Source organism: Rutidosis leptorrhynchoides, chromosome 4 (genome assembly GCF_046630445.1).
Source record: "Rutidosis leptorrhynchoides isolate AG116_Rl617_1_P2 chromosome 4, CSIRO_AGI_Rlap_v1, whole genome shotgun sequence".
NCBI lineage: Eukaryota > Viridiplantae > Streptophyta > Magnoliopsida > Asterales > Asteraceae > Rutidosis > Rutidosis leptorrhynchoides.
Genome location: NC_092336.1, coordinates 369,156,967 through 369,173,680, shown reverse-complemented (window position 1 = coordinate 369,173,680; position 16,714 = coordinate 369,156,967).

The window sequence follows — 16,714 nt, the reverse complement described above, 5'->3', positions numbered from 1 at the left end:
TCCTAATCAAAAGTCTAAAGCACAATCTTCTAAAGCAACCCGCAAAGCACTAGTCTCCATGCTTACCCAAGCCGCTGTAGTGACCCGAACTTTTCCATGTTTATATATATTAATTGAGATTGATATTTACATGATTAAATGTTTCCAACATGTTAAGCAATCAAACTTGTTAAGACTTGATTAATTGAAATATGTTTCATATAGACAATTGACCACCCAAGTTGACCGGCGATTCACGAACGTTAAAACTTGTAAAAACGACATGACGATATATATATGGATATACATATGGTTAACATGGGATTATGATAAGTAAGTATCTCCATAAGTATATTAACAATGAGTTATATACATATAAACAAGACTACTAACTTAAGGATTTCGAAACGAGACATATATGTAACGATTATCGTTGTAACGACATTTAAATGTATATATATCATATTAAGATATATTAATATATCATAATATCATGATAATATAATAATTTAACATCTCATAAGATATAATAAACAATGGGTTAACAACATTAATTGAGATCGTTAACTTAAAGGTTTCAAAACAACACTTACATGTAACGACTAACGATGACTTAACGACTCAGTTAAAATGTATATACATGTAGTGTATTTAGATGTATTAAAATACTTTTGGAAGACTTCAAGACATATATCAAAACACTCATACTTAACGAAAATGGTTACAGTTACTTTTCCATTCTTTTCTTTCATCAAGAATTCTAGTCGTATTCTTACCCGTATTATACACAGCTTCAAAACGTACTTACTATGAGTATATACCAATAGGAACTAGCATGGGATTCCACTCTTGATTATGTCATGTATGACTAATCAATTTTAACTTCTACCATGAGCTAGTCAACTAACTAGAACTCCTTTTAACCCCACTCACCACTCACCAATCACCACTCATCATTCACTCCATTTCACTTCCAATTCTCTTTCTAATTCTCTCTCAACACACACACACACTATTATGAACGTATTTTTCCAGTAGTTAATCATCATCTTCATCAAAAATCACTTCAAGAATCAAGCTATAATCATCATAGGAAGAACACTTCAAGAACACTTCAAAAATCCCTTCAAGTTTACTAATTTACTTCCAAGCTTTCTAATCCATTCCAAGAAATCATCTAAGATCAAGAAACCTTTGTTATATACAGTAGGTTATCTTTCTTATTCAAGGTAATATTCATATTCAAACTTTGATTCAATTTCTATAACTATAAACTATCTTAATTCGAGTAAAAATCTTACTTGAACTTGTTTTTGTGTCATGATCCTACTTCAAGAACTTTCAAGCCATCCAAGATCCTTTGAAGTTAGATAATTTCTTGTCACTTCCAGTAGGTTTACCTACTAAACTTGAGGTAGTAATGATGTTCATAACATCATTCGATTCATATATATAAAACTATCTTATTCGAAGGTTTAAACTCGTAATCACTAGAACATAGTTTAGTTAATTCTAAACTTGTTCGCAAACAAAAGTTAATCCTTCTAACTTGACTTTTAAAATTAACTACACACATGTTCTATATCTATATGATATGCTAACTTAATGATTTAAAACCTGGAAACACGAAAAATACCGTAAAACCGGATTTACGCCGTCGTAGTAACACCGCGGGCTGTTTTGGGTTAGTTAATTAAAAACTATGATAAACTTTGATTTAAAAGTTGTTATTCTGAGAAAATGATTTTTATTATGAACATGAAACTATATCCAAAAATTATGGTTAAACTCAAAGTGGAAGTATGTTTTCTAAAATGGTCATCTAGACGTCGTTCTTTCGACTGAAATGACTACCTTTACAAAAATGACTTGTAACTTATTTTTCCGACTATAAACCTATACTTTTCTGTTTAGATTCATAAAATAGAGTTCAATATGAAACCATAGCAATTTGATTCACTCAAAACGGATTTAAAATGAAGAAGTTATGAGTAAAACAAGATTGGATAATTTTTCTCATTTTAGCTACGTGAAAATTGGTAACAAATCTATTCCAACCATAACTTAATAAACTTGTATTGTATATTATGTAATCTTGAGATACCATAGACACGTATACAATGTTTCGACCTATCATGTCGACACATCTATATATATTTCGGAACAACCATAGACACTCTATATGTGAATGTTGGAGTTAGCTATACAGGGTTGAGGTTGATTCCAAAATATATATAGTTTGAGTTCTGATCAATACTGAGATACGTATACACTGGGTCGTGGATTGATTCATGATAATATTTATCGATTTATTTCTGTACATCTAACTGTGGACAACTAGTTGTAGGTTACTAACGAGGACAGCTGACTTAATAAACTTAAAACATCAAAATATATTAAAAGTGTTGTAAATATATTTTTAAACATACTTTGATATATATGTATATATTGTTATAGGTTCGTGAATCAACCAGTGGCCAAGTCTTACTTCCCGACGAAGTAAAAATCTGTGAAAGTGAGTTATAGTCCCACTTTTAAAATCTAATATTTTTGGGATGAGAATACATGCAGGTTTTATAAATGATTTACAAAATAGACACAAGTACGTGAAACTAAATTCTATGGTTGAATTATCGAAATCGAATATGCCCTTTTTTATTAAGTCTGGTAATCTAAGAATTAGGGAACAGACACCCTAATTGATATTGGGCCTAACAAACCCCATCCAAAGTACCGGATGATTTAGTACTTCAAAATTTATATCATATCCGAAGGGTGTCCCGGAATGATGGGGATATTCTTATATATATGCATCTTGTTAATGTCGGTTACCAGGTGTTCACCATATGAATGATTTTTATCTCTATGTATGGGATGTGTATTGAAATATGAAATCTTGTGGTCTATTGTTATGATTTGATATATATAGGTTAAACCTATAACTCACCAACATTTTTGTTGACGTTTAAAGCATGTTTATTCTCAGGTGAATACTAAGAGCTTCCGCTGTTGCATACTAAAATAAGGACAAGATTTGGAGTCCATGTTTGTATGATATTGTGTAAAAACTGCATTCCAGAAACTGATTTCGATGTAACATATTTGTATTGTAAACCATTATGTAATGGTCGTGTGTAAACAGGATATTTTAGATTATCATTATTTGATAATCTAAGTAAAGCTTTTTAAACCTTTATTTATGAAATAAAGGTTATGGTTTGTTTTAAAAATGAATGCAGTCTTTGAAAAACGTCTCATATAGAGGTCAAAACCTCGCAACGAAATCAATTAATATGGAACGTTTTTAATCAATAAGAACGGGACATTTCAGTTGGTATCCGAGCGTTGGTCTTAGAGAACCAGAAAATTTGCATTAGTGTGTCTTATCGAGTTTGTTAGGATGCATTAGTGAGTCTGGACTTCGACCGTGTTTTCTTTAAAAATGATTGCTTAACATTTTTGTTGGAAACTATATATTTTTAACATATGAATATTATCTGATATATTAATCTCTTAACGTGTTTGATATTATGTGATAGATGTCTACCTCTAGAACAAGTCCCATTGACTCACCTAATAATAATGAAGAGTCAAATGTAAATTGGAATGATTCGTGGACTGATTCACAAGTTCCCGAAGAGGAACCGGAAGAAGAGTCGGAACCGGAAGAAGAATCGGAACCGGAAGAAGAATCGGAACCGGAAGAAGAAATAGAACCGGTGGGGGAAATAATAAAACGGTTAAGTAAAAGAGAATCCTCAACCAACCGACCAAGGTTAATTATGGTCAATGGTGTTGTAGTGACCCGAACTTTTCCATGTTTATATATATTAATTGAGATTGATATTTACATGATTAAATGTTTCCAACATGTTAAGCAATCAAACTTGTTAAGACTTGATTAATTGAAATATGTTTCATATAGACAATTGACCACCCAAGTTGACCGGTGATTCACGAACGTTAAAACTTGTAAAAACTATATGATGACATATATATGGATGTATATATAGTTAACATGATACTATGATAAGTAAACATATCATTAAGTATATTAACAATGAACTACATATGTAAAAACAAGACTACTAACTTAATGATTTTTAAACGAGACATATATGTAACGATTATCGTTGTAAAGACGTTTAATGTATATATATCATATTAAGAGATATTCATACATGATAATATCATGATAATATAATAATTTAAAATCTCATTTGATATTATAAACATTGGGTTAACAACATTTAACAAGATCGTTAACCTAAAGGTTTCAAAACAACACTTACATGTAACGACTAACGATGACTTAACGAATCAGTTAAAATGTATATACATGTAGTGTTTTAATATGTATTTATACACTTTTGGAAGACTTCAATACACTTATCAAAATACTTCTACTTAACAAAAATGCTTACAATTACATCCTCGTTCAGTTTCATCAACAATTCTACTCGTATGCACCCGTATTCGTACTCGTACAATACACAGCTTTTAGATGTATGTACTATTGGTATATACACTCTAATGATCAGCTCTTAGCAGCCCATGTGAGTCACCTAACACATGTGGGAACCATCATTTGGCAACTAGCAAGAAATATCTCATAAAATTACAAAAATATGAGTAATCATTCATGACTTATTTACATGAAAACAAAATTACATATCCTTTATATCTAATCCATACACCAACGACCAAAAACACCTACAAACACTTTCATTCTTCAATTTTCTTCATCTAATTGATCTCTCTCAAGTTCTATCTTCAAGTTCTAAGTGTTCTTCATAAATTCCAAAAGTTCTAGTTTCATAAAATCAAGAATACTTTCAAGTTTGCTAGCTCACTTCCAATCTTGTAAGGTGATCATCCAACCTCAAGAAATCTTTGTTTCTTACAGTAGGTTATCATTCTAATACAAGGTAATAATCATATTCAAACTTTGGTTCAATTTCTATAACTATAACAATCTTATTTCAAGTGATGATCTTACTTGAACTTGTTTTCGTGTCATGATTCTGCTTCAAGAACTTCGAGCCATCCAAGGATCCATTGAAGCTAGATCCATTTTTCTCTTTTCCAGTAGGTTTATCCAAGGAACTTAAGGTAGTAATGATGTTCATAACATCATTCTATTCATACATATAAAGCTATCTTATTCGAAGGTTTAAACTTGTAATCACTAGAACATAGTTTAGTTAATTCTAAACTTGTTCGCAAACAAAAGTTAATCCTTCTAACTTGACTTTTAAAATCAACTAAACACATGTTCTATATCTATATGATATGCTAACTTAATGATTTAAAACCTGGAAACACGAAAAACACCGTAAAACCGGATTTACGCCGTCGTAGTAACACCGCGGGCTGTTTTGGGTTAGTTAATTAAAAACTATGATAAACTTTGATTTTAAAGTTGTTATTCTGAGAAAATGATTTTTATTATGAACATGAAACTATATCCAAAAATTATGGTTAAACTCAAAGTGGAAGTATGTTTTCTAAAATGGTCATCTAGACGTCGTTCTTTCGACTGAAATGACTACCTTTACAAAAACGACTTGTAACTTATTTTTCCGACTATAAACCTATACTTTTTCTGTTTAGATTCATAAAATAGAGTTCAATATGAAACCATAGCAATTTGATTCACTCAAAACGGATTTAAAATAAAGAAGTTATGGGTAAAACAAGATTGGATAATTTTTCTCATTTTAGCTACGTGAAAATTGGTAACAAATCTATTCCAACCATAACTTAATCAACTTGTATTGTATATTATGTAATCTTGAGATACCATAGACACGTATACAATGTTTCGACCTATCATGCCGACACATCTATATATATTTCGGAACAACCATAGACACTCTATATGTGAATGTTGGAGTTAGCTATACAGGGTTGAGGTTGATTCCAAAATATATATAGTTTGAGTTGTGATCAATACTGAGATACGTATACACTGGGTCGTGGATTGATTCAAGATAATATTTATCGATTTATTTCTGTACATCTAACTGTGGACAACTAGTTGTAGGTTACTAACGAGGACAGCTGACTTAATAAACTTAAAACATCAAAATATATTAAAAGTGTTGTAAATATATTTTGAACATACTTTGATATATATGTATATATTGTTATAGGTTCGTGAATCAACCAGTGGCCAAGTCTTACTTCCCGACGAAGTAAAAATCTGTGAAAGTGAGTTATAGTCCCACTTTTAAAATCTAATATTTTTGGGATGAGAATACATGCAGGTTTTATAAATGATTTACAAAATAGACACAAGTACGTGAAACTACATTCTATGGTTGAATTATCGAAATCGAATATGCCCCTTTTTATTAAGTCTGGTAATCTAAGAATTAGGGAACAGACACCCTAATTGACGCGAATCCTAAAGATAGATCTATTGGGCCTAACAAACCCCATCCAAAGTACTGGATGCTTTAGTACTTCGAAATTTATATCATATCCGAAGGGTGTCCCGGAATGATGGGGATATTCTTATATATGCATCTTGTTAATGTCGGTTACCAGGTGTTTACCATATGAATGATTTTTATCTCTATGTATGGGATGTGTATTGAAATATGAAATCTTGTGGTCTATTGTTACGATTTGATATATATAGGTTAAACCTATAACTCACCAACATTTTTGTTGACGTTTAAAGCATGTTTATTCTCAGGTGAATATTAAGAGCTTCCGCTGTTGCATACTAAAATAAGGACAAGATTTGGAGTCCATGTTTGTATGATATTGTGTAAAAACTGCATTCAAGAAACTGATTTCGATGTAACATATTTGTATTGTAAACCATTATGTAATGGTCGTGTGTAAACAGGATATTTTAGATTATCATTATTTGATAATCTACGTAAAGCTTTTTAAACCTTTATTTATGAAATAAAGGTTATGGTTTGTTTTAAAAATGAATGCAGTCTTTGAAAAACGTCTCATATAGAGGTCAAAACCTCGCAACGAAATCAATTAATATGGAACGTTTTTAATCAATAAGAACGGGACATTTCAGTTGGTATCCGAGCGTTGGTCTTAGAGAACCAGAATTTTTCATTAGTGTGTCTTATCGAGTTTGTTAGGATGCATTAGTGAGTCTGGACTTCGACCGTGTTTACTTGAAAAATGATTGCTTAACAAATTTTGTTGGAAACTATATATTTTTAACATGTGAATATTATGTGATATATTAATCTCTTAACGCGTTTGATATTATGTGATAGATGTCTACCTCTAGAACAAGTCCCATTGACTCACCTAATAATAATGAAGAGTCAAATGTAAATTGGAATGATTCGTGGACTGATTCACAAGTTCCCGAAGAGGAACCGGAAGAAGAGTCGGAACCGGAAGAAGAATCGGAACCGGAAGAAGAATCGGAACCGGATGAAGAAATAGAACCGGTGGGGGAAATAATAAAACGGTTAAGTAAAAGAAAATCCTCAACCAACCGACCAAGGTTAATTATGGTCAATGGTGTTTCCGCCAAGGAAGCAAAATATTGGGAGGATTACCAATTCTCCGATGAATCGGATTCCGACGAGAATTCCGATGATGTTATAGAAATTACCCCAACTGAATTTAAAAAGGCAAAAGAAAATAATAAGGGAAAGGGCATAAAAATAGAGAAATCTAATTCCAACCCCGATGAACTTTATATGTATCGTCAACGCCCGAAGTCCTTAAGTTGTAACAATGACCCGGGAACCTCTAAACCACCAGGTTTTTCTAAACCAATGTGGACAACGACGGCTCGTATTAGGGGAACATCATATATCCCTAGAAACTTGGCAAAACGAACCAAAACCGAAGAAGAAGAAACGAGCGAGTCGGAATAAGATAGTTGTATTCGTGTGGTGTAATATATGTAATATAATGTTCTTATGCTTTATGATATATGTAAAAATTGCTTGTATTAATAAGTATTTTTTTATGAATCTAACTCTTGTCTATTTTACAGTTTAAAAACACAAAATGGATAGACAACCCAATATTTTAAGAGACCTACCCGGAGACATGATTGATGAAATCTTGTCTAGAGTCGGCCAGAATTCCTCGGCACAACTATTTAAGGCGAGATCAGTTTGTAAGACATTCGAAGAACGTTCCAAGAATGTCTTGGTTTATAAGAGACTTTCGTTTGAAAGATGGGGGATATCACATTGGGAAACCCATAAGTTACGATGTGTTTACTTTGACGCATATATTGCGGGGAACCCAAATGCTATTTTACGCAACGGGTTAAGAAATTATTTTGACTCAATATATCCGAATATTGGACTTCGTGATTTAGAAAAAGCGGCTAACATGCAACATAAAGAAGCATGTTATGCTTACGGATTAGTAATGTTCGCTTCTCACCAAAGTGAGAACAAGAACATCGGGCTACAACTATTAAACAAAACGTTTCCACAAGTGACGGAGTCGGTAATTGGGGTAAGAAATGAGGTTTTTAGATTATTACGGGACTGTTGGACATTACGTAACCCTCGTCCCTTTGACGACGTTACAACACGCTGTCTTATCAACGGCCATAACGGTTATGTTGCACAAGACCAAGGATGGGAAGTAGTCCTAGTAAAACCAGAATGCATGACTTGTTTCTGGACGTATGAATTACGTGTCTTTATTGCCTTTGCTGAACGACTTGTGTACTAGCTAGAATTATCTTCACAACTATCTTGTATCAAAGTTATTGTGTGCTATATTTCATGCTTTATGTAAAATAAGCGGTATTGTAAGTTTGTAAAATATTGTATAAAAGTTTGAACGCGAAATATTATTATAATCAGTTTTTCATATAGAATTGTAGTAGTTGAATTGTATATTAGCTACTAAGTATGAACTTAACGGGTAGGTACTACCCGAATTTAAACTTATAAAACGCTAATATGAAGAAAAAGCTTTTATAAATGAGTTCATATTATGCTACGAAATACTATTAACTACTCTTAATATTCTGTATGATTAACTTGTTCCATTTGACTATTTTGAAGGAAATGGCACCGACTACTCGACACACCGTGAATATGAATGAAGAGGAATTCCGTACTTTTCTAGCTTCAAACATAGCCGCAGTACAGGCTGCGCTACATACCAACAATAACCTTGGATCTAGCAGTACAGGAAATCGTGTAGGATGCACCTACAAAGAATTCACTGCCTGCAAACCTTTGGAATTTGATGGAACCGAAGGACCGATCGGATTGAAACAGTGGACCGAGAAGGTCGAATCGGTGTTTGCCATAAGTAAGTGTACTGAAGAGGACAAAGTGAAGTACGCTACGCATACCTTCACAGGTTCTGCGTTAACATGGTGGAATACCTATCTAGAGCAAGTGGGACAAGACGATGCGTACGCACTACCGTGGTCAGCATTCAAGCACTTGATGAACGAGAAGTACCGTCCCAGAACCGAGGTCAATAAGCTCAAGACAGAACTTAGAGGGTTACGAACCCAAGGATTTGATATTACCACGTACGAAAGACGATTCACAGAATTGTGCCTATTGTGTCCGGGAGCATTCGAAGATGAGGAAGAGAAGATCGACGCGTTTGTGAAAGGATTACCGGAAAGAATCCAAGAAGATATAAGTTCACACGAGCCTGCCTCCATACAACAGGCATGTAGAATGGCTCACAAACTAGTGAACCAGATTGAAGAAAGAATTAAAGAACAGACTGCTGAAGAGGCCAATGTGAAGCAAGTTAAAAGAAAGTGGGAGGAAAACGGTGATAAGAATCACCAATACAACAACAACAGCAATTATAACAATAATCGCAACAACTATCCTAACAATCGCAACATCAATCGCAACTACAACAAACGGCCCAACAACAACAACAACAACAACAGCAACCACAACAATCATCTTAACAACAATAATAACCGCAACAACAACAACAATCAGAAGCCGCTATGCCAAAGGTGTGAAAAGTATCACTCGGGGTTCTGCACCAAATTTTGCAACAAGTGTAAAAGAAATGGTCATAGCGCGGCGAAGTGTGAGGTCTATGGACCAGGGGTTGATAGAACGAAAGGAACAAATGGTGTCGGAACGAGTAATGGCGGAGCAAGTAGTGTCGGAGCAAGTTATGCCAATGTAGTTTGTTATAAATGTGGAAAACCGGGCCACATTATTAGAAATTGCCCGAACCAGGAGAACACGAATGGACAAGGCCGTGGAAGAGTTTTCAATATTAATGCGGCAGAGGCACAGGAAGACCCGGAGCTTGTTACGGGTACGTTTCTTATTGACAATAAATCTGCTTACGTTTTATTTGATTCGGGTGCGGATAGAAGCTATATGAGTAGAGATTTTTGTGCTAAATTAAGTTGTCCATTGACGCCTTTGGATAGTAAATTTTTACTCGAATTAGCAAATGGTAAATTAATTTCAGCAGATAATATATGTCGGAATCGAGAAATTAAACTGGTTAGCGAAACATTTAAGATTGATTTGATACCAGTAGAGTTAGGGAGTTTTGATGTGATAATCGGTATGGACTGGTTGAAAGAAGTGAAAGCAGAGATCGTTTGTTACAAAAATGAAATTCGCATTATACGAGAAAAAGGAAAACCCTTAATGGTGTACGGAGAAAAGGGCAACACGAAGCTACATCTTATTAGTAATTTGAAGGCACAAAAACTAATAAGAAAAGGTTGCTATGCTGTTCTAGCACACGTCGAGAAAGTACAAACTGAAGAAAAGAGCATCAATGATGTTCCCATCGCAAAAGAATTTCCCGATGTATTTCCAAAAGAATTACCGGGATTACCCCCACATCGATCCGTTGAATTTCAAATAGATCTTGTACCAGGAGCTGCACCAATAGCTCGTGCTCCTTACAGACTAGCACCCAGCGAGATGAAAGAACTGCAAAGCCAATTACAAGAACTTTTAGAGCGTGGTTTCATTCGACCAAGCACATCACCGTGGGGAGCTCCTGTTTTGTTTGTCAAGAAGAAAGATGGTACATTCAGGTTGTGTATCGACTACCGAGAGTTGAACAAACTTACCATCAAGAACCGCTACCCACTACCGAGAATCGATGACTTATTTGATCAACTACAAGGCTCGTCTGTTTATTCAAAGATTGACTTACGTTCCGGGTATCATCAAATGCGGGTGAAAGAAGATGATATTCCAAAGACTGCTTTCAGAACACGTTATGGTCATTACGAGTTTATGGTCATGCCGTTTGGTTTAACTAATGCACCAGCTGTGTTCATGGACCTTATGAACCGAGTGTGTGGACCATACCTTGACAAGTTTGTCATCGTTTTCATTGATGACATACTTATTTACTCAAAGAATGACCAAGAACATGGTGAACATTTGAGAAAGGTGTTAGAAGTATTGAGGAAGGAATAATTGTACGCTAAGTTTTCAAAGTGTGCATTTTGGTTGGAAGAAGTTCAATTCCTCGGTCACATAGTGAACAAAGAAGGTATTAAGGTGGATCCGACAAAGATAGAAACTGTTGAAAAGTGGGAAACCCCGAAAACTCCGAAACACATACGCCAGTTTTTAGGACTAGCTGGTTACTACAGAAGGTTCATCCAAGACTTTTCCAGAATAGCAAAACCCTTGACTGCATTAACGCATAAAGGGAAGAAATTTGAATGGAATGATGAACAAGAGAAAGCGTTTCAGTTATTGAAGAAAAAGCTAACTACGGCACCTATATTGTCATTGCCTGAAGGGAATGATGATTTTGTGATTTATTGTGATGCATCAAAGCAAGGTCTCGGTTGTGTATTAATGCAACGAACGAAGGTGATTGCTTATGCGTCTAGACAATTGAAGATTCACGAACAAAATTATACGACGCATGATTTGGAATTAGGCGCGGTTGTTTTTGCATTAAAGACTTGGAGGCACTACTTATATGGGGTCAAAAGTATTATATATACCGACCACAAAAGTCTTCAACACATATTTAATCAGAAACAACTGAATATGAGGCAGCGTAGGTGGATTGAATTATTGAATGATTACGACTTTGAGATTCGTTACCACCCAGGGAAGGCAAATGTGGTAGCCGATGCCTTGAGCAGGAAGGACAGAGAACCCATTCGAGTAAAATCTATGAATATAATGATTCATAATAACATTACTACTTAAATAAAGGAGGCACAACACGGAGTTTTAAAAGAGGGAAATTTAAAGGATGAAATACCCAAAGGATCGGAGAAGCATCTTAATATTCGGGAAGACGGAACCCGGTATAGGGCTGAAAGGATTTGGGTACCAAAATTTGGAGATATGAGAGAAATGGTACTTAGAGAAGCTCATAAAACCAGATACTCAATACATCCTGGAACGGGGAAGATGTACAAGGATCTCAAGAAACATTTTTGGTGGCCGGGTATGAAAGCCGATGTTGCTAAATACGTAGGAGAATGTTTGACGTGTTCTAAGGTCAAAGCTGAGCATCAGAAACCATCAGGTCTACTTCAACAACCCGAAATCCCGGAATGGAAATGGGAAAACATTACCATGGATTTCATCACTAAATTGCCAAGGACTGCAAGTGGTTTTGATACTATTTGGGTAATAGTTGACCGTCTCACCAAATCAGCACACTTCTTGCCAATAAGAGAAGATGACAAGATGGAGAAGTTAGCACGACTGTATTTGAAGGAAGTCATCTCCAGACATGGAATACCAATCTCTATTATCTCTGATAGGGATGGCAGATATATTTCAAGATTCTGGCAGACATTACAGCAAGCATTAGGAACTCGTCTAGACATGAGTACTGCCTATCATCCACAAACTGATGGGCAGAGCGAAAGGACGATACAAACGCTTGAAGACATGCTACGAGCATGTGTTATTGATTTCGGAAACAGTTGGGATCGACATCTACCGTTAGCAGAATTTTCCTACAACAACAGCTACCATTCAAGCATTGAGATGGCGCCGTTTGAAGCACTTTATGGTAGAAAGTGCAGGTCTCCGATTTATTGGAGTGAAGTGGGGGATAGACAGATTACGGGTCCGGAGATTATACAAGAAACTACCGAGAAGATCATCCAAATTCAACAACGGTTGAAAACCGCCCAAAGTCGACAAAAGAGCTACGCTGACATTAAAAGAAAAGATATAGAATTTGAAATTGGAGAGATGGTCATGCTTAAAGTTGCACCTTGGAAAGGCGTTGTTCGATTTGGTAAACGAGGGAAATTAAATCCAAGGTATATTGGACCATTCAAGATTATTGATCGTATCGGACCAGTAGCTTACCGACTAGAGTTACCTCAACAACTCGCGGCTGTACATAACACTTTCCACGTCTCGAATTTAAAGAAATGTTTTGCTAAAGAAGATCTCACTATTCCGTTAGATGAAATCCAAATCAACGAAAAACTTCAATTCATCGAAGAACCCGTCGAAATAATGGATCGTGAGGTTAAAAGACTTAAGCAAAACAAGATACCGATTGTTAAGGTTCGATGGAATGCTCGTAGAGGACCCGAGTTCACCTGGGAGCGTGAAGATCAGATGAAGAAGAAATACCCGCATCTATTTCCAGAAGATTCGTCAACACCTTCAACAGCTTAAAATTTCGGGACGAAATTTATTTAACGGGTAGGTACTGTAGTGACCCGAACTTTTCCATGTTTATATATATTAATTGAGATTGATATTTACATGATTAAATGTTTCCAACATGTTAAGCAATCAAACTTGTTAAGACTTGATTAATTGAAATATGTTTCATATAGACAATTGACCACCCAAGTTGACCGGTGATTCACGAACGTTAAAATTTGTAAAAACTATATGATGACATATATATGGATGTATATATAGTTAACATGATACTATGATAAGTAAACATATCATTAAGTATATTAACAATGAACTACATATGTAAAAACAAGACTACTAACTTAATGATTTTTAAACGAGACATATATGTAACGATTATCGTTGTAAAGACGTTTAATGTATATATATCATATTAAGAGATATTCATACATGATAATATCATGATAATATAATAATTTAAAATCTCATTTGATATTATAAACATTGGGTTAACAACATTTAACAAGATCGTTAACCTAAAGGTTTCAAAACAACACTTACATGTAACGACTAACGATGACTTAACGAATCAGTTAAAATGTATATACATGTAGTGTTTTAATATGTATTTATACACTTTTGGAAGACTTCAATACACTTATCAAAATACTTCTACTTAACAAAAATGCTTACAATTACATCCTCGTTTAGTTTCATCAACAATTCTACTCGTATGCACCCGTATTCGTACTCGTACAATACACAGCTTTTAGATGTATGTACTATTGGTATATACACTCTAATGATCAGCTCTTAGCAGCCCATGTGAGTCACCTAACACATGTGGGAACCATCATTTGGCAACTAGCAAGAAATATCTCATAAAATTACAAAAATATGAGTAATCATTCATGACTTATTTACATGAAAACAAAATTACATATCCTTTATATCTAATCCATACACCAACGACCAAAAACACCTACAAACACTTTCATTCTTCAATTTTCTTCATCTAATTGATCTCTCTCAAGTTCTATCTTCAAGTTCTAAGTGTTCTTCATAAATTCCAAAAGTTCTAGTTTCATAAAATCAAGAATACTTTCAAGTTTGCTAGCTCACTTCCAATCTTGTAAGGTGATCATCCAACCTCAAGAAATCTTTGTTTCTTACAGTAGGTTATCATTCTAATACAAGGTAATAATCATATTCAAACTTTGGTTCAATTTCTATAACTATAACAATCTTATTTCAAGTGATGATCTTACTTGAACTTGTTTTCGTGTCATGATTCTGCTTCAAGAACTTCGAGCCATCCAAGGATCCATTGAAGCTAGATCCATTTTTCTCTTTTCCAGTAGGTTTATCCAAGGAACTTAAGGTAGTAATGATGTTCATAACATTATTCGATTCATACATATAAAGCTATCTTATTCGAAGGTTTAAACTTGTAATCACTAGAACATAGTTTAGTTAATTCTAAACTTGTTCGCAAACAAAAGTTAATCCTTCTAACTTGACTTTTAAAATCAACTAAATACATGTTATATATCTATATGATATGCTAACTTAATGATTTAAAACCTGGAAACACGAAAAACACCGTAAAACCGGATTTATGCCGTCGTAGTAACACCGCGGGCTGTTTTGGGTTAGTTAATTAAAAACTATGATAAACTTTGATTTTAAAGTTGTTATTCTGATAAAATGATTTTTATTATGAACATGAAACTATATCCAAAAATTATGGTTAAACTCAAAGTGGAAGTATGTTTTCTAAAATGGTCATCTAGACGTCGTTCTTTCGACTGAAATGACTACCTTTACAAAAACGACTTGTAACTTATTTTTCCGACTATAAACCTATACTTTTTATGTTTAGATTCATAAAATAGAGTTCAATATGAAACCATAGCAATTTGATTCACTCAAAACGGATTTAAAATGAAGAAGTTATGGGTAAAACAAGATTGGATAATTTTTCTCATTTTAGCTACGTGAAAATTGGTAACAAATCTATTCCAACCATAACTTAATCAACTTGTATTGTATATTATGTAATCTTGAGATACCATAGACACGTATACAATGTTTCGACCTATCATGCCGACACATCTATATATATTTCGGAACAACCATAGACACTCTATATGTGAATGTTGGAGTTAGCTATACAGGGTTGAGGTTGATTCCAAAATATATATAGTTTGAGTTGTGATCAATACTGAGATACGTATACACTGGGTCGTGGATTGATTCAAGATAATATTTATCGATTTATTTCTGTACATCTAACTGTGGACAACTAGTTGTAGGTTACTAACGAGGACAGCTGACTTAATAAACTTAAAACATCAAAATATATTAAAAGTGTTGTAAATATATTTTGAACATACTTTGATATATATGTATATATTGTTATAGGTTCGTGAATCAACCAGTGGCCAAGTCTTACTTCCCGACGAAGTAAAAATCTGTGAAAGTGAGTTATAGTCCCACTTTTAAAATCTAATATTTTTGGGATGAGAATACATGCAGGTTTTATAAATGATTTACAAAATAGACACAAGTACATGAAACTACATTCTATGGTTGAATTATCGAAATCGAATATGCCCCTTTTTATTAAGTCTGGTAATCTAAGAATTAGGGAACAGACACCCTAATTGACGAGAATCCTAAAGATAGATCTATTGGGCCTAACAAACCCCATCCAAAGTACTGGATGCTTTAGTACTTCGAAATTTATATCATATCCGAAGGGTGTCCCGGAATGATGGGGATATTCTTATATATGCATCTTGTTAATGTCGGTTACCAGGTGTTCACCATATGAATGATTTTTATCTCTATGTATGGGATGTGTATTGAAATATGAAATCTTGTGGTCTATTGTTACGATTTGATATATATAGGTTAAACCTATAACTCACCAACATTTTTGTTGACGTTTAAAGCATGTTTATTCTCAGGTGAATATTAAGAGCTTCCGCTGTTGCATACTAAAATAAGGACAAGATTTGGAGTCCATGTTTGTATGATATTGTGTAAAAACTGCATTCAAGAAACTGATTTCGATGTAACATATTTGTATTGTAAACCATTATGTAATGGTCGTGTGTAAACAGGATATTTTAGATTATCATTATTTGATAATCTAC